At 43.8% G+C, this 20,460-nt stretch overlaps 1 pseudogene; it reads left to right on the plus strand.

The window, feature by feature from the left end:
* The first annotated feature begins 2,057 nt into the window (after positions 1 to 2,057).
* LOC132503231 (leucine-rich repeat-containing protein 37A2-like) overlaps positions 2,058 to 20,460 on the plus strand; it is a 36,354-nt pseudogene continuing 17,951 nt past the window's right edge.

Consider the following 20,460-nt stretch of genomic DNA (forward strand, 5'->3'; position numbering starts at 1 on the left):
CTTTGTGCAGAGTCCCCACACCCTTTACCTGGGGTCGCACATCCACACTCACCAAGGTGACCCCACCTCCCCAGACCCTGCACCTAAAGTCACACGTTCTCTCTCAACAGGTGACCCCTTCTACCCAGACCCCTCCACCTGAGTCACATGTCCACAGTCCCAGGGGGAACCACCCTCCCCAGACTCCCCCAACTTGGGTCACACATGAACAGTCTCCAGGGTGACCTCACCTCCCCAGAACCTGCACCTGGTGTGACGTGTCCCCTTGGTCAGGACACCATGGCTCTGCTGGTGGCTCCCCTAATGTGGAAACATGCTGTGTTCCTGGGACCTCCTGGGATGGGAAAAAGTGGCAGGTGGGTCTCCTCTCCCCACACTTGTACCAGAGAAATCCTCCTCTTTTCACTTTGGTTCTGTTGATTTTACCTGTTTTTAGAGCTTTCATGCTAGAGTTGAACACACTACTTGGTTCTGGCAGCTTCAGTCCTTTCTTGTCTCCCACGCTTGTTGAGATAACTCACAGGACAGCAGGGCTTGAAAGCCGAGGGGAAGCTCTGGACACTTCTGAGTAGGGACGGTAGACTGGAAGGAGAGCTCAGCAGCAGCCTCAGCTGTTACCCATCGACCTTTTGCCCGATCTGCGTGCCCTGCAATCAATTCACCAGCTAAACCTGCCTCCCTACGCACCATGCATGTGCTGGTGAATTGGAATTATTGCCAGGTAGCCCTTCTGTGGATTCTCCACGAGCCCCAGGGAAGGTGAAACTTGCAGGGATTAAGACTAAGGCCCCGACAATAGCACTGACCCTTGGGAGGACCAGGTAACCACACTCAGAAGAGCACTGTTACTTAGACAAGCCCACCTCAGCTCCAGACCCCAGACATTTAAGCACTGACCTTCAGATGCGGGCACGGAGCTTACCAGTACTGAGGCCGGGCAGGTTTTCTACCCAGGTTCCCATAGTCCTAGCGTACACAGAACATGGTCAGGTCTAAATCTTCTTATTATAGACAACACATGGTCAGCTCTAAACATAATCAGTAGACAGGACATGCAGAGGTCTAAATCTACCGTGTAGACAGAACTTGATCATGTTTAAACTAGCTTAGGGCTGATCTCATAGGAGGTACAGGTCACACACATGGGTCTCTCATCTTTGGACACCCACACCAGGAAACTGAACCAAATCTTTCTCATTAAACATTTCAACAGGCAAAACCGAAATGTTACCAATATCTCTGGCCACCTGATGGTCAGGATCCATGGGTGAGCCACGAACTTCTTAGAGTGCAGCCCTGTCTGCTGCCAGGACAGACAAGAAGTGGCCTGATTCCAGCCTCCCAGGCTTCCAGAAGGAGGCTGCCACACTGGAAGCCCAGGCAGGACAGTCCTGCATGGTCCGGGCCGGGAGAGCCAGTCTGTCCATTCTGCTGGCCGATTCCAGGCGGGGCGCTCAGGGCCGCTGAGAGCCCTGCACTCAGGTCCTGCTTCCCTGCAGCATGTGCGTGTGTGTGTGCGTGTGTGTAGAGGGGGCGGTGGCTGATGGTTCCAATGGGTCCGGTCCCGGGCACCGCGCTGTCTTCGAGGAGAGGCACGGGGAGAGGTAGGGGCACAGAAGCTGTTGGAGAGGAGAACCCACTGCGGAACTCCTTGCACACTGGCTCGGCCCACCTGGTGACCCGCCTGCCCATCGTGGTCCGCATGTCACCACCCAGCCCCCACCCACGAGGGCAGGGCTCCTGCTCTTTCAAAAGCACAAGGTCTCCCATGAAGGAGACCCAGTGGGGTCGGTCACGCCCCCACTCCTGATGCTGAGATTGGGAGAATGAGCCCCCTTGACTGGACGATGGGACCCTGTGAGGAAAGAGGTGGCGGCCCCATCCAAGTCAGGGCCTGGCTGAGAGATGGGAACACAGGAGCCAAGTGCAGGGCCTGGAGGCCAGGCCAACAGGAGGGGCACCCCCAGCCTTTGCCGGGCTCTCCAACTGTGACATTGTAGCTTTAGGGGACCTGGGTCAGGTGACTGAATGTAATGCGTGTCTAAACTGGACCCTGAATGGGGCTTAAACAAGGTGTGAAGGTTGTTACTGAGACAGTGACAGTCATTGGAAGACAGACCCTGTGTCAGGACATCCTGCTCCATCCCTTTAAATCCCCGAGATCTGTGACCTTTACGTGGCTACGCAGGATTGTTAGAGCAGCTGCATGTGGATATATCTGCAAGTGGTTCCAGCACACACACAGTTGTGCACACAGGCAGGCACAGCACACACACAAACGTGCAGGTTCACAACACAAATATATTCACACACTAGCATATGAACACACATGCACACATATGCCCATGAACACATTAACATGAGCAAGTGCACACTAACTAACGTGTGCAAGTGCTCATACCTATGCACATGCACAGCATATGTATGCAAACAGGCACATGCACACACATGTACATAGCACACACACAGGGAATAAACTGAATCCATAAAGTGAATCCGTAAAGCATTAAGTCCTGAACACAAGTGAAGCTGACATGTATTTTTCCCTTTTCTTAGCTTTGATGTTTTTCACAATAAAACGTTTAAGAAAAAAAGTTAATGGCAAGTGACTTTTGATTCATAGGACTTTCTGACATTATTCCACAAATATTATGACAGGAGAAATGAATGTCGATATTATATGTGTCCACTAACAGATGAATGGAGAAGAAAAACATGGTCCATCAATACAAGGGAATGTTATTCAGCCTAAAAAGGAAGGCAATTCTGACACAGGCTGCAGCAGGGATGAACCTTGAGGGCATTATGCTCAGTGATGTAAGCTAGACACAAAAAAACAAACAGTGCTTGATCCACTCATACAAGGCCCCTAGAGCAGTCGGAAACATAGAGACAGAATGTAAGATGTTGAGTGCCAGGGGCTGAGGGAGGGACAGTGGGGACTGAGTGTTTAATGGGGACTGTTTCAATTTTGCAAGATGAAAAAGTTCTGGAGGACGATAGCGGTCAGGTTTGCACAACAGTGTGAATTACTTCTTGACCCTGAAATGTGCACTTAAAAATGGTTAAGATAGTAATTTTATGTTTTGTGTATTTGACCACGATTTTTAAAACTTTTTTAAAAACAACAGGAAGTAGTGCATGAATACCAGAAGATACACAACTTCACTAACAACCAAGGGATTAAAACCATAAGAAAACTACTGTGCAAACACCTACCAGAATGGCAGACATGAAGACACAGTATCAAATATCAGCAGGATGTGGAGCAATGGAAAGCCTGGTGCGCAGCGGAGAGTGCAACCACTTCTGAAACAATCGGGCCTCAGAGAGCGAAGTCCGTGCACACAGACCCACAGTGTTCCTCCCAGCTGAACACAAACAGCCCAGCCCTGCACCAGGACACACGGACATGGACTCTGCAGCCACAGGAGCCAAACCTGAAAAACCTGAAGGCCATCACAAGCAGATGCAGAAATGAACGATGCACGCTCCTATGAAGGAATATTCCACAGCAATGGAGTACATTTTGTTTAAAGGTAGTAAAACTATAAAAATTATTTTTTAAAAAAACTATATTCACAAGATGAAAGAATCTATAATTCTGGCACCTAGGGATTGTCAAATGCTCCTAAAAATAGATTGTTGTGGAAATGTTTATTGTAAGGAAATTGACATATTCTCTAGGAAGGACAGGGTGAGTGGGCCTGCTACATTTTCTACACTGAAGACAATTACAGGTTTTGATTCTACTTCTGTTAAATCAAGTGGGGTTTCATTGGATTTCTGCTACTGGGGAGATAATCAAATTCTGGGTAGCGGTCAGGAGAAAATTTGTCATAGGTGTTCTCATGTAATAATTACTGTTGAAAGTGTAAATGATCCATTTATCAGTAAGACTGAGAAGAGAATAACTGGTACATTACTTCATATGAGATTGTATGTTCTACTGTCCCTAGGGCTCCAGTGAGTGAGTATTTTGAATCTGAAGCTCATCCAGATCAGAGGATGGAATAAATGGCTAGGTGTGATATGGCTAATATAAATAGTATGCCTACATTTATATGAATTCGTGGATAAGATATGGGAAGAGGAATTCATGTTGTGAGAGCCAGGGTTAAGGCTAGCATTGGGGCAATAATATATAAATTGATGATGTTGATGGACATAGTGGTTCTTTAATAAGTAATTTGAATGCCTCAGCAATGGGTTGTAGTCATCCATGGGGGCTGATGATTTTTGGCCCTTTCTGGATTTGTATATAGCCTAGGATTTTCCATTTAGTTAATATGAGGAACGCCATGGTGAATTAAATTGGGTCACTTGTGAAAGAATGTTGATTATAAATGTATTCTTAGGAAGAGGACTTGAACCAGTGCAGATAAAGGTTTCAGTTTTACATAATTACCGGGCACTGCCAGCGTAACAAACCCGGTTCTACGGTAGCGTATGTATAAATTAATTGAATGTACATTATATCATCATTTAGTTTGCAGACATTTTGTAAAGTAAGCCTTATTGCTCTTGTCCTTTCATACTGGAAGAAATCTGCAATAGACAGAAAGCAACCAGGATGACTCCAGTCTGAACTCAGATCACGTGAGAGTTTAATCGTTGAACAGACAATTAATAGCAGTTATACCATTGAAACGTCGTGATGCAGCATCAAGGTCATAAACCATATTGCCGATATGAACTCCAGAATACAATTACACTGTTATCCCTAGTAAAACTTGTTCCGTTGATCAGTGTTTTAGAAGAATAGGTGATCAAGCATTTTGACTAGCTGGTCTAAATTTTGATCACTCAGAGGTGGTTTTATTCTCCAAAATATAAATGGCGCACAGGCTCAAGGTGCACCGGCTTCAGTAGTTGTGGCAACCAGGCTCAGTAGTTGTGGTCCACTGGCTTAGTTGCTCCGTGGCAAGTGGGATCTTCCCGAACGAGGGATTGAACCCGTGTCCCCTGCATTGGTAGGCGAATTCTTAACCACTGCATCACCAGGGAAGTCCCAGAATTGAAGTCTCCCTTTTAGTATACCTTAAGCCCAAAGATTCCATGGAAAATTGTTACAGAAAATAAGACAATAAAATATTGTAAGGACTATAACAGAAGCATATAGTACACAGTTCATATAGACACATCCCAAGCAGTTACAAAGTATATTAAAAGGGAGGCTGCAATTTTATTATTTTTTAATTATTTTCTTAACATCTTTATGGAGTATAATTGCTTTACAATGATGTGTTATTTTCTGCTTTTTAACAAAGTGATTCAGTTATACATATGCATATGTTCCCATATTTCTTCCCTCTTGCATCTCTCTCCCTCTCACCCTCCCTATCACACCCATCTAGGTGGTCACAAAGCACCAAGCTGCTCTCCCTGTGCTATGTGGCTGAGGGAGGCTGCAATTTTAATAGAATAAGATAAATCATACCCACAAACTCCCAATATTTCCTGAAACATTGCAATCTGAAACCCTACTGTAAGAAGCAGAAGATTCCAGGAGACATTCTACAAATGAAGGACTCTAAACCCTGTGGTTGGATAAGGAATTCTGGAAGGAAGGTATCCTCACCCAAGGAGAGCAGGTTCCTATACTTCTCTAACATCACATCCCTGTACAATTCCCACTGATCTTGGTCCAGGCATTCTAACTCCTCTTGAGAGAAATCTATGGCCATATCCTGGAATGTGAGCAGTCCCTGAAATTAAAAGTACACATGCCATATGGCCACGGGAAGAGTTAATAATGTGACTCAAGAAGAAAACAGCAAGTTAAGAGAACTGGTTTTAATTTAGAAGAGTTTCCTCAATTATCCACTAATAAATAAATAAATAACACAAAGTAACTTTCTCTACCTTATTTCTAACTACAAGAAAAGAGTGTGGCATGCGATCCACAAAACCAGTATAGAGACTATACTTATCTGAAAAAGAAATGATAAAATGATGGTTTCAACACAGGCATATGCATTTTTTAGTGTTTTATTTATATCAAATTGGATAAAATGTGCGTATTTCTCAGACAGAAAAGACACCGTCGAGGTAGGAATGTACCTTTCAACTATTCATGGGTACACATATACACTGGGGAGATTGTAAAAGTTCAGATTGTGATTCAGTAGGTCCGGTGGGCCTGAGTTCTATTTTTTTTAACAAGCTCATTTTTAACTAGCCATGCCACAGTCTCTGATCCATTAACGACAATTGTGAATAGCAGAGACATAATTAGAAAGGTAAAAATTCATATTTTATTTTGAACTTAAAGTGTTTTATGGATTTTACACCTTTAGTAGGAAAGTAAGCACAGCAGCAACAATCATTTGTGAATATTTACTATAGACCGTGTATCTTTCTAACTTTTTAGTGTAGGATTCCTGGAAAAATGCCTGGGCTGCGGTCGCAGTGGGCGGGGCCCCCAGGCCGGGCCGCCCCTCCAGGACCCCAACTGGGGCCCTGCGCTCCTGGCGGCTCCCTCCCCCAGCGCCCCCCTCCCTCCCGGAAGGCCTCGGGGCAGAGCGGTCCCACCTCCTGCGCCCAGAACGGAGCCCGCGTTTTCTCAGAGCTGCAACTTCCGGCTCGGGGTCTCTTCCCTCCGCCCTCACGGACCTGCCCCGGAGCCCGAAGGGAGGGCGGCCTCACTGAGGCTGCCGGCTGTGGAGGGGCCCCGGCGGCCGAAGCCGCGACAGTGTGCGGACGGTGGGCCGGGTAAGTGGGCGCCTACCCTCCGCCTGGGCCGGTGGGTGGGCGGCAGCGCAAGACCAGCTTCTGAGCGGTAGGGGTTCGCTGCCACCCACCGCTGCTGTGCAGAAAGAGTGGCCCCCAGTGTCTGGTCCCGGGGAACTTCGGTCCCTCCTCTCACCCCTGCCCTCGGCCTGGCTCACGGGGCCTGGGGGGCGTGGGGAGGTGGTCGGCCTGAGCGTCCTGAGGGGAAACGGGGCAAGGGAGGCGCAGGGTCCGGCTGCAGCGTCAGCGCCCCTCCTCCCGACTGCGGGGAAAGCGGCTGAAAACTCCTCCCGAGGCTCGCAGGCCCCTTATTCAGCCGAGTCCCTCTGCTCGCCTTCCTCCCTGAGCTAAAGTACCGGGGGGAGGGGACAGGGCAGGGGACTGGCGCAGGTAATGGGGAACTTCAACAGGTGATTGTGAACTAAGGAAAACCAGCTCTCCCAACGTGAGGAATGTAGCGCTTTTCTTTGTTTGCGAAGATGCCAGAGTCTGGGCTCACTGAATTCCTTCCTTTCATATGCACCTCAGCGCTCTGGGGCCTGCCTTCTGTATTTGCATATCCTGAGTTCCTCAGGGCCCTTGGCTCCCACTGGAAGGCTGCAAGGACTGATGACTGTGACATCCTTTGTTTACTGAGATGGCAAGAAATATTCCATTTCTCACAGGCTTGAGGGGCACAGAGTGGAAAGAGTAGGAGAATCTCACTCGGCATGTAATTTAGCTTATATATATATAGATATAGATAATATTTATATTTAACTGTGCTAATAGAGACTCTCAAGTCCAATCAAATTGTACTACTGCCCTCTATGTATTAATTTCATTAATATCATATGATAAATGCCTATAAAATTGACTTAATCCATTTAAACAGTATAATGATTTTTAAAGGAAACACAGTAGAAATATAACAACAAAACCCTTACCACTAAAGGCTGTGTGTGGAACAACCTAAATAAATGTTCCATTTTTAAAATATTGAAAGATGTATTTAGTACAAATATCAACAAAAATGAAAAATAATAAGGGCAGTGGGATACTGGAATGTTCTCTCTTTATCATTAAAGTGGCAGAAAATCATGTATTAGTAGGCACTGGGAGCAGAGGATGCCTGATATTATATCTTTTTCATATCTGTGCAGTTGTTTCAACAAGTAACTTAAAGACAAAATGGCAAAACAAGGACGTTTGTGCCTGAGATCATGTTGATGCGAAACCAGGGATGGCCACCTTGTCCCAGGTGAGTTAAGTTTACCTGGCCAGGTAGACCGCAGAGCTCCTGAGAAGCCAGGGCTGGAATTCTTCTGCTGGGTGCCCCTTAGCTTCTGTGACTTGATTGATTGTGAGTCATGTTGGGGGAAAGAACTGATCACAGGAAATGGGTGGAAATAGAGTGATCTGGGGAGAGCTAACGACATTCATCACAGCTCACGGCCTGAATGAATTTTAAAGAAACAGGAAAACAAATGCTTCTTATGGAATCAGAGAATGTGAGGGCTGGACAATCCCACAAAATGAGAAACACCCCATCCCATTTTCCAGATGAGAAAACAGAGGCCCAGCAAGGTGAAATCCCTCGCTCAAGTTGCACCCATCTCTCCTCCCCACTACATGCTTCAGGAAAGCTGGACTCTTCCTGTCTTGATCACTGCTGAACGCCAAAAAGGGCCAGGCATCTAGCAGCTGCTCCAAAATTTTTGGTTGACTGTAGGAACAATGCTATTTCTTTCTTTCTCATTCTTATTCAGGATTATGCCAAGAACTCCCCAGGTTGCAATGTAATTCGATAAATGTAAATATTAATTGAGTTTTGTTGTGATGAGGGCTTAGGCTTTGAAGGTAACAGACTTGGTTCAGATCCTGGTTCTTTCACTGAATAGCTGTTTGGCTTTGGGAAAATTGCTAAACCTCTCTGAGCTTATTTCCTCCTTTGTAAAAGTGGGGATAAAACTATCTGAGCCAGCAGAGCACCTGCATCAGGGATGTGCACTAAGTTTTGGTCTTTCTCACTCTCCCACTCCTCTCTGTTCTTCCCAGAGAACATGTACAGAAGGATATAGTACTTTTTTAAAAAATTAATTTATTTTTGGCTACATTTGTCTTCGTTGCTGCGCGTGGGCTTTCTCTAGTTACAGCGAGCGGGGGTTACTCTTTGTTGCGGTGCGTGGGCTTCTCATTGCGGTGGCTTCTCTTGTTGAGCTTGTTGTGGAGCACCGGCTCTAGGTGAGGGCTTTAGTAGTTGTGGCCTCCAGGCTCAGTAGTTGTGGCGCATGGGCTTAGCTGATCCGTGGCATGTGGGATCTTCCCTGACCAGGGCTCGAGCCCATGTCCCCTGCATTGGCAGGCAGATTCTTAACCACTGTGCCACCAGGGACGTCTGATATAGTTCATTTTAAAAAAGGGTTTTAATTTATTTCAGAAAATATACATTTTTCTTGTAGAAAAGGTAATTCCACTATAGTAACATAAACACACAAAACCACTACAAATGCAGTATTCTATGGGTTAGATATTATCAGTAAATTTTATAAGTAATTGGGCAAATGCCAAAGCACTAGGTACTGGGGAGTAAGAAGACTTAAATCTGGGGTGCCCCCCACCCCAATTTCAAGAGCAGGGTGTGTTTTTCAAATCCATATTTCATCTGGTCTTTGTTTCTCATCCATCCTCTGTGTCTGCCTTTCTCAAGAAGGCTCAGATCCTCCGCTTTCACACCCTCCCGGCTGGCTGTGCCCCAGCTCCCGTCCTGGAACCTCTGCACGCATGGGTGTGCCTGCTCTCCCTGTGCCTCACCAGCTTTGCCAGGGAGCTGCTGTATCGTGCACTGCTTGCTGTACCCCAGAGTGCCTAGACCCTTCTGGTACATGAAGTACACTCTCATCGCCATGAGTGCATGCCAATCCCCTTACCTTATATCCTTCCTCTAAGCCAGGCTTGGGGGTGACTACAGTGTGCATTCAGCTATGTGAGGTTCTGGGATCAAAGTGAAGTTCCCAACTTTTGAAGTTGCAGGCTTGAGGGGCACACAGTGATTTAAAGTCGGGCCACCTGACTTAAAGAGGGGGGCTAATTGATGATTTAAACCAGGGCAGCTGACTTACAGCCTGCGTCCCTCAGCTGCAGCACGAGACCAACTTTGGCAGTGCACGGGTTCACTCCAAGCCAGCACTGCTGTTCAGGAAGAGCTTCCAGTAGCGCCTTAGTGCAGGGGGCCTTGGTCCGTTGTCTTGCCGCTGCCCTCAGAGCGGGGCCACCTGCTCTTCTGGAGGAGAATCAGGGAGTGGGAAGTGCAGAGTCCCGGCTGGAGTTGCGGCACCCCTTGTCTGATGACAGGAAAGGGGGGCGGGGCTGTGTGGTGTCCTGGGGCTGGACTCACCAGGTCGACTCAGCCTCTCAGCCTCCTAACCTCCCCCCACACACCCCACAAGAGTTTCCAATAATATGTAATTGCACCTTAGGTTCTCGGTCTTCAAACTCATACCCAGGCTCCCAGGTTCCTTGATTCAGCCAATTCCTCTGTGCTCTTTCTTCTATTAGATACAGTCCCAGAGGCGGGGGCTGGGGGATGGGACTGGAGGGACCCCAGCAGCACTGGGCTCAGCTGACTAAAGAGATCCAGGGCCTGCGCTCTCATATATGTGCAAGGAACCTTAAGGCTGAATCGAGGGGGCCAGTTAGAGGCAGTCCTTGCTGCCTCAAGTGAGTATGGATCACCGTCGGATGGGGATCATGCTGACCCCTGAGAAGTACTGTTAGGAGGATGTGTTCCTCCTTCGGCTTCAAGGACATGGGTGGGCTTCAGGGCTCCAGTTCCCCTCCAGGCCTCCAAGTCCGACTGCACCCCAGCGGCCTTGCAGACCTGGCTTCCTGTCCCAGAACTTTCCAGGCTCCAGGAAGAATCCAGACTGCAGAGATGGTGCCTGAGCCCTCCAGCTTAAGAAGTGCTGTCCCTGGGGACCCAACAGTGGAGGGAGGAAGGGTGAAGGGAGTAGGGAGGTGGGGTAGGGAGGGCCCTGGGAGATGTTGAGAGAGAAATAATTCGCCCCCCAGACACCCTGCCCCCTGCAACTGACCCATTGATGCCATAGGATCTCAGGGCCTTTTAGTCAGAGATGCCTCTGCTTCTTTACTCCTGTATTCAAAACTATGCAAAACCAACTGTTCATCCTCTTGCTGCCTTGCCAGGACTTTTAAAGCACTGTTCTTTTGGAGCACTCGTTCCCTAAACTGCAGTTTGGAGCTGTCCCAGCTATTTAAAAGTGTTCTCCTTAAACTGAGACTAAATCCTACTCTTTTGGAAAAACGACCTTCACTTCAGAGGAGATCGTCTTTTCTGCCCATTCCTTCCTTCTACTGCCCTCTTAAGAAGCCCTGTGCACAAACAGCTTGGTGATTTATTTTTTGCTTCATGTCAAAAAAAAAAAAAAAAAAAAAAAAGTAAAACTTCCCCATGCACCTCAAAAAGCTTTCCTGGAACATAGGTGTTTCAAAACCATGACCGTGTTTTGCAATTAGTATACACTGGGTAGACTGCCTAGCAATCCCTCCAAGAGCCAGAGGTGAGCGACACCTTAACTTCTTTGATTGGATGCCCTTCAAATTTAGGAAGGTCACATTCTTATGACCCAGCAGATATGACAAGAGCCCTTGATGGCTGTGTCTGTGATTACATAACTTCTGGTGATTTTATTTCCCTTACTGAGCTGCTGCTTCTAGGTTAAATTCATTTTATTACCTGTCTATTTTTAAAGAAAGACTGACGAAGTCACTGTAATAGGTCAGGAGTCTGAGCTCAGGGTTGGCCAAAGGTATTCACAGGGAGGAAGGTGGATAAAAATAGGTGGGTAAAATAGGAGGGTTGGCAAGTACAGCCAGGACACACGTCTTCACCGTGCGTACTAATAAAGGCCAGAATCTCCTCAGTTATCTCTGGTGGGAAGTTCTGACTGTTGCACAGGATCGAACTCAAATCATATACAAACTAGGGGATATCCCCTGAGCATAAAAGGAAGTATCCACCCCTCGCAGGAGTCGCTGCTGAGGAATAAAGATGCAGACGTAGAGACTGGACTTGAGGACACTGGGACGGGGAATGGTAAGCTGGGGTGATGTGAGAGAGTGGTATGGAAATATATACACTGCCAAATGTAAAATAGATAGCTAGTGGGAAGCAGCTGCATATAGCACAGGGAGATCAGCTCGGTGCTTTGTGATCACCTAGAGGGGTAGGATAGGGAGGGTGGGGGGAAGACGCAAGAGGGAGGAGATATGGGGACATATGTATACGAATAGCTGATTCACTTTGTTATACAACAGAAGCTAACATAACATGGTAAAGCAATTTTACTCCAATAAAGATGTTAACAACAACAACGAAAAAAACTAAGTCAACCACACCAACGGAGATATTGTATGTGTTTTCAGTTCAAGAAATCCAGAAGAGAATCCTTTACTCTGTATGCAATGAATCGTCCATTCGAAAAGAAAAAAAAAAACTTTCTAAAATGTTGTTTTTCCATTTATTGTTCAGAACATCATTTTTATACCTCTGCATTATTATTCAAAGCCAAGTCACATGAGTTAGAGGTAAGCAGCTGCTTGATTTAAAGTTGGGTCATGTGATTTAAAAACCAGTGGCAGCTGATTGATTTAAATCCAGTCATATGACATGAGGAGTGGGTGCTAAAAACTGCTTTTTCATCTCTGGCTCAGAATATCATATTTACCTTGGTTTTTCTTATGATTTAGGAAACTTGAGCTGTCTCCCCTTGGAATCATCAGGACAAAAATACAGTATTTCAGGTTCATTCTTGAAACCTGCTTCTCAAGGTTAAGGTGTATTGACTAAAATATCTTCCTTCTTCAAGAGATTACAAACCTCTGTAGGACACTTCATTGTAATTGGAGAAAAAAGAGAATGAAATCAGGCCAGCAGCTGCAGGAGGCCAAGGCAGCCCCCAGGACTAGGGAAGGAGGAGGAGGAAGGGTTGAGGGTTGCCATTAGAGCAGACAACCTCCAGAGGGCGCTGAAGCACCGGCAGAGCCCACCTTCCACTCCCAGTTTGGCACTCCAGGGTCAGATTTGGGTTTGGAGATGGGGTTGCTGTAACCCCAAGGAGGTGAGCAGAGAGGAGGAGTTGATTACCGGTCTCCTCTGACTCTCTGGCCCAAATTGCCTGGCTTCACAGGGGGGACAGAGTTTTGCTTTCAGCAACTGATGGGGCACTTCCAAGCTGGTGGGGTTGCCCAGTGGCCCGACAGCCTGACAGGCTGACTGCGGTGTGACCGCCCTTTGTTTCTCCAGAATCTGTACATCAGGAGGTGCATGGATGCGGGAGCCCATTCACCGCCCTCCCTCAAGGGGGATGGCACCTTCCCTGGCTCTACCCTATGATCACCAGGTACTGGAAATGAATGCAAGTATTTTGACTTCAAGGAAAAGCTCACATAACCCCTTCTGCCTCATAATGTGTGGGATTTACTATAATGGAAGTACATTATAAAGAACAGGTAGAAAACTCACCTGTTGGTCTCCAGGTAGGAGTTTATTTTGCGTGAATCCCTCCTACATGAGTAGATAGCAGAGGTTTATTTTTGTTCCTGTGTGTGTAGTTGCGGCAGAGGTTATAGGTATGGTGATTTGAAGCCCTTAAAGAAATATTCTCAGATGTCTCAAGACTTCTCTTGATTGGAACCGAAAGGGCCTGGAAAAGGAGGAAAAGAAAAGGAAGGGGGAGAAAGAATGACTGTTTTTCAGTAAATTCACCTCCTTAGTTGATTGTTCTTTCTTCTCATTTCTTTTAACTTCTATGTATGTCTAATGGAATAATGTAAAGGCTGATTTTTATGCTTCAAAAGATTTTACATTATAAAGACTAGAAGTGGCTAACAGAACTTATTCAACATTGACAGAACTTATTCAAATCAATTTTAGAGTCTTTGATATTAAATTTCTACACTAAAATCGGTTAATCCAAAGTTGCTCTTTCTTTTTGAGTGAATATTTGTAACATCTTTGTAGATAATAATTTACCCTAGATATACAAAATTGTGAGAATGGATAACATCTTTTACCACTTAAATGATTTCTTTTAAATGAATAAATTGTACACTTTTAATGCCAATGTTATTCCTTACATGCTGTTTTTTTGTTTTCTTGATTTCCAAAATTTGTGTTTATTTAATTGATTTCTATCTCATAATCTGTCTCCCCTTTATTCTTACTTTATATTTTATTGATATATAGTTAATTTACATTATTATATCAGTTTCAGAGGTACAACATAGTGATTCATAAATGTTTAGGTTCTTCTCCATTTATACTTATTATAAGAGTGGCTCTATTCCCCATGCTGTACAGTACGTCACTGTAGATTATTGATTTTATACATAGTGGATTATTCCTCAGAATCTCCTACCACGATTTTGCTCCTCCACCCTGTCTCTCCCTGCTGGTAACCACTAGTCTCTTCTTTAATCTATGAGTCTCTTTTGTTGTTGTTGTTGTTGTATTCAGTTGTTTAGATGCCACATGTAAATGATATCATACCAGGCTTGCTTTCTCTGTGACTTATTTTACTAAGCATAATATCCTCCAAGTCCATCCATGTTCTTGCAAGTGGCAAAATTTCATCTTTTGTTGAAGTCATCATAAAAAATCTTTTTTTATCCAGTAACATATTGACGAACACTTAGTTTGACTCTATATCTTGGCTATGGCAAATAACACTGTTTTGAACTTTGGGGTGTAGTTATTTTTTTGAAATAGTGTTTTTGTTTTCTTCTGATATATACCCAAGAGTGAAATTCATGGATATTATGGTAGTTCTATTTTTAGTTTTTTTGTGGAACCTCCATTCTGCTTTCCACAGCAGCTGCACTAATTCACATTCACATCAACAGTGTATAAGAGTTTCCTTTTCTCCACATCCACACTAACCTTTGTTATTTGTGATCTTTTTGATGACAGCCATTCTGACAAGAGTGAGATGATATCTCAAAGTTTTGATTTGCATTTTACTGTCGATTAGCTATGTTTAGAATCTTTGTGAGTTCTTGCTATCTGTATTTTTTCCTTGGAAAATGTCTATTTAGGTCTTCTCACTTTTAAAAAAAAAGATTTTGGGTGTCTTTTTGATATTGAGTTGTATGTGCTGTTTCTATATTTTAGATATTAACCCTTGATTAGTCCTCTTTTTGTGTTAACTTCTTATCATGTGCAAATACTTTTGCCCTTTCAGCACGTTGTCTTTTCATAATGTCTTTGGTTTCCTTTGCTATGTAAAATCTTTTAAGTTTAGTGAAGTCCCATTTGTTTATTTTTGGCTTTGTTTCATTTGCGTTAGTAGACTGAACCTAAAAGTGTTGCTATCATTTATGTTGAAGAATGTTCTATATTTTCCTCTAGGGGTTTTATTGTTTCTGGTCTTACATTTAGGTCTTTATTCACTTTTGAATTTATTTTATATATAGTGTACTAAAATATTGTAATTTTATTCTTTTCCATGTAGCTGACCAGTTTTCCCAGTACCACTTATTGAAGAGACAGTTTTTTCTCCATATTGCCTTTGTCATAAATCAATTAAATATAAGTGTGTGGGTTTATTTCTGAGTTCTCTATTCTATTCCAGTGATCTTTATGTCTGTTTTTGCTCCAGTACTATTTCCTTTGATTACTGTAGCTTTGTAGCATAGTCTGAAGTCAAGGTGTGTGATGCCTCCAGCTCTGTTCTTTCTCAAGATTGTTTTGGCTATTTAGGGTCTTTGTGCTTCTATACAAATTTTAAAAGTACTTTTTCAAGTTCTGTGAAAATGCTTTGGTATTCTGATAGGGATTGCATTAAATCTGTAGATTGTCATTGGTAGTATGGTTATTTTAACAGTATTAATTCTTCCAGTCCATGCACCTGCTATATTTTCCCATCTTTTTCTGTTGCCTTCAATTTCTTTCACCAGTGGCTGATAGATTTCTGAATACATGTCTTTTACCTGCTTAGGTGTGTTTGTTCCTAGGTATCTTATTCTTTTTGGTGTAATTGCATATGGTATTGTTTTCTTAATTTTTCTTTCTGGCAGCTTTCAGTTTTGTTTTTTCTTCTTTTTCTAATTCCTTCAGGTGTAATGTTAGGTTGTTTATTTGATATTTTTCTTGTTTCCTAAGAATAAGTTTGTATCACTATCACTTCCCCCTGTGAACTGCGTTGGCTGTGTCCTATAGGTTTTGGATCATTGTGTGTTCATTTTTATTTCTCTCTGGGTATTTTTAGAATCCCTAATTAATTTCTTCAGTGTTCCTTTCTTCCCCTTTTTTTCCCCTTCATCTGTGATGTGATGACTATCTTTAATATTATGTTTGGATTTCTTTCAGGTTTGTGTGTGTGTGTGTGTGTGTGTGTGTGTGTGAGAGAGAGAGAGAGAGAGAGAGAGAGAGAGAGAGATTATTTTAAGTCGCTGAGCTCTTAATTTCAAATGGATATTAACAACCCTGCATTTTTACTCTCCTCCCCCACAGTTACTGAATTTGACCGTATATTTTACATCTACTTGTTTTGTGTGTCCCTTAACTTCTTATTGTGAATATAGATGATTTTATTAGTGTTTTCTTTCATCCTTCCTACTAGCTGTGTACATGGTTAATTTACTACATTTATTAAATATTTGACTTAACCAATGAGGTTTTTCCTTTAGTAAGTTTCCTTTCATAATGTTTATGATTCAGTCGAGGCCTTTTCTTTTTCACTTAGAATAGCCCCTTTAAGATATCTCATAAAGCTGGTTTGGTGATGCTGAGTTCTTAGTTTTGCTTTAGAAACTTTAGATCTCTCCATCAAATCTGAAGGAGAGCCTTTCTGGGTAGAGTATTTTTGGTTATAGGATTTTCCCTTTCATGAGTTTTAATATACCATGCCACTCCCTTCTGGCATGCAGAGTTTATCCTGAAAAGTCCGCTGATAACTTTATGCAAGTTCCCATGTTTGTAACTTGCCGCTTTTCCTTTGCTCCTTTTAATAGTGTCTTTTTATCTTTATTTTTTTGCTATTTTAATTACAGTGAGTCTTGGTGTGGTCCTCTTTGGTTTCATCCTGCTTTGGCCTTACTGTGTTTACTGGACATGGATGTCTGTTTTCTTTCCCAGGTTAGGGAAGTTTTCAGCTTTTATGTCTTCAGGTATGTTTTACACCACTTTCTCTTTCCTTTTTCCTTCTGGGACCAGTATAATGCAAATGTTAGTACACTTGATGTTGTTCACAGGTCTGTACAACTTTCCTCATTTCATTTTATTCTGTTGTTTTACTGTTCATCTTCAGTGATGGCCAGTACTCTGTCCTTTAGTTTTCTGATCCATTCCTCTGTATCATTGAGTCTACAGTTGTTTCCTTTTAGTGTAATTTTCATTTCATTTATTGTATTCCTCATCTCTGTTTGGTTGTTCTCAGGAGTCTAACTCTTTTAAATAAACTTCTAACTTCTTGCTCTGGTCGTCCATTCTTCTCCTGAGTTCTTTGATCATCTTTACAGTCCTTACCTTGAACTTTTTCTTGAGTAGATTGGTTATCTCCACTTCACGTAGATCTTGTTCTGGGTTATTATCTTGTTCCTTCATTTGGATCGTGTTTCTGTGTCACCTCATTTTTTCTTAATTTGCTGTTTTTATTGCTATGTATGTAGTAGGTTCATTACATTTCCTGACCTTGGAGAAGTGGCCTTTTTTTTTTTTTTTTTTAGAAGTGGCCTTTTGTTAGAGATGTCCTATGTGTCCCAGCAGCCCACTGTCCCCTGGTCACTGGAGCTATATGTTCAAGGTGTACCCCCTTTGTGGACTGCTTGGGCTCTTCTATTGTGGTGGGCTGACTACTGTGTGTGGTCTGGTAGGCTTGTCTGCCCCCAGACTGCTTGTTTGCCAGGCTCTGCCTTGTATGGAGGCTGTCTGTGTTGCTTGCTGGGACTAAAACATAAGGCAGCTGGCTGAAAAAGTCTGGGGGACACCAAATCTAGTGCTGATTCACTTATGGGTAGAGTTGCAGTCCAGGTGATATCAGGGCTAGTGCCCAGTCACTGGTCCTGGGGCTATGTTCAGTACTGGGAGGAAGACACAGGTCCTGAGTTCTGGCTGCACGGCCCAGGAGTTGCAGTGTTGGTGTTGGATCACTGTTCCTGACACAGCTATCTGCAGGGTCTGGGGTATCCCTAATCTTGTGTTGGCATTCTGATGGGCAGGATCAGGACCCAGCTGAGTCCATGGCTGCTTCTGGCCTGCAGGTGAGTGTTCTGGTCACACACACTGCTGGCCTGTGGTATTCCTGGAGCTGGTGTGTGCCTGTTGGTGTATGAGGCTGATCCCAAGGCTAGAGCAAGTTTGCTGTTGGGTAGGTCCAAGCTCCATCCAGTCCCTGTGCAGTAATCACATGCCGACAGGTGAGGCTGATTCCAAGTCCAGAGCAGGCTCACTTGTCGGAGTGGCCAGGGATTCTGAGGCTGGTGCCTGCCCACTGGTGGGTGAAGTTGGGATCCAGGGTCTCTGTGTGAAGGGTCCTGGGGGTCTTGGATCTAGTGCCTGTGCACTGACGTATGGAGGCTGGTCCTGGGGCTTTTGGTGGCTGGGCCATGTCCAGGGGCAGCTGTGCGTTGAGAGGGTCTGAAGGCACCTGATGGCTGATGGGTGTGGCTGTGCACCTGCTCAGTTAGCTGCTTGGCCTGAAGCCCCCTAGTGCTTGTGTGTATAGTCTGGTGGAAATGGGTGGGTCTCGGTCCTGAGGCTGATAAGCTAGAGGGAGGATTCTGAAATTATGCTACGAGTCTCCATGAGGTAGAAGGAGCTCCCCCAAATGGCTGCTGCCACTGTCTATGTCCCTGAGGCTGTGCTGTCATTGCCTCTCTGGGAGACTCCAAGATCAGGAGGTAGGTATGACCCAGGATGCTTTCAAATTCCTGCTTATGTTCTGATTCTAGGATCATGTGGGATTTTGTGAGCATCTTTTAAGAGTGGAATCTCTATTTCCCACAACCCTCTGGCTCTCTGGAAAATAAGCACTACTGGTCTTCAAAGCCCAACTTTCTAGGGACTCTTCCTCCCAGCACAGGATCCCTGGGCTTGGGAGCCTGCTGTTAGGTTCATACCCCTTGCTACCTGGGAGCCCCTCTGAAATTGTAATTATTCTCCCATGTGTCGGCCTCGCATCTGGTGGTACGGGTCTTGAGTATATTGAGACTTTCCCCCTTCCTTCCTGTCTTTTCGTGGTGCCTTCCTTATGTCTTTAGCTGTAAAACATCTTTCATGGTAGGTCCCGGCCTTTTTCATCAATTGCTGTTCTGTAAATATTTGTGACTTTGGTGTGCCCATGAGAGGCATCAAGCTCTGGGTCTTTCTATGCTAACATCTAGGACCATCTCTCCACTTCATTCTTAAATCATATTATTTAATTTTTCTTAGTATCATATTTGATTTGTGACAGTTTGAAATTTATATCACTCATATTCACTTCGCCTGTTTTAAAAAGTTGAATAGTGCATTCATTCATTTTGAAATGGAGATAGTGACCTGTGAATCTCCATACCTCAAAAATCAAGGATAGTACAAAAGGATTTTCTACCTGTGTTTCCCTCAAACTCTGCACCCCACCCCAGCCTGGGGATTAACCACTTGCACCCATGCTCACCTTCTGTTTTGGGACTGTTAGCCATCATTCCATCTGTATGTGTGTTGACAAAGTGAACTATGGTCTTTCCAGTTTTTGTTTTATGGTTTTTGGTTTATGGAACAGTCCTCCTATGAATATACATTTACTGGTCTGCTGAAGTTCGTATATAAACCTGTCAAGCACATTACCGGAATTGGAATTGCTTGTATATACACTTTGATAAATTTTAGAGACAATGGTAGAACAGAAGTAAATTGTATTTCAAATCCCACCATATTCTCACACAATGAAAACCCTTCCCTTTTTAATATATTTGTGTGTAGTTTATCTTTATGCCCATACTATATTTCCCAGAGATGGGTATTATGTTTCTTGCTAAAAAAATTACTGTATTGTTCAGTCAGGTTTTTGGTGGTTTTAGCATGATCATATTTCCCTGAACTCGCAAGTACAAGATCTTCTTTCACAGTGTCTTTTACTCCCTGCTCATTTATATTGCCCTACAAATTCTCAGTCCTGGTTTTTCTTTATGTTCTTCATCAACCTGGATATGTTATACTATTTCCTCCCTTATTCAAGACAAATGGAATATAATAGAGCACACACAAATAAACCCTGATATATGGCCAAATTATTTTTGAAAATTTGCCAAGACTTTTCAAAGTAGGAAGGATAGTATATTCAACAAATGGTGCTGAGAGGTCTCGTCAACATGCAAAAGAAGGAAGATGGACCCTTACCTAACATCATAGGCAAAAATTAATGAAAATGTATTAAGAAACTAAATATACGGCCTAATAAAATAAAAAAGTCTTTGAAGAAGACACACGACAAGAGCTTCATGACATTGGAGTTGGCAGTGTTTCCTCAATATGAAACGAAGGAGTAACAAAGGCACAGCTAACAAAAAAGAAAACAATGTTCAGTACATATTTTTTTTAAATGTGTATCAAATAAATGGAAACAGAGTAAAATGGAGAGCCACAAGATGGGAGAAAATATTTGAAAGCCAAATATTTGACAAGAGATTTCTATTCAGAATATAGAGAGAACTCCTACAACTCAACAAAAAAGTAAACATCCTGATTCA

The sequence above is a fragment of the Mesoplodon densirostris genome, chromosome 2 (genome assembly GCF_025265405.1).
Source record: "Mesoplodon densirostris isolate mMesDen1 chromosome 2, mMesDen1 primary haplotype, whole genome shotgun sequence".
NCBI classification, from domain to species: Eukaryota; Metazoa; Chordata; class Mammalia; order Artiodactyla; family Ziphiidae; genus Mesoplodon; species Mesoplodon densirostris.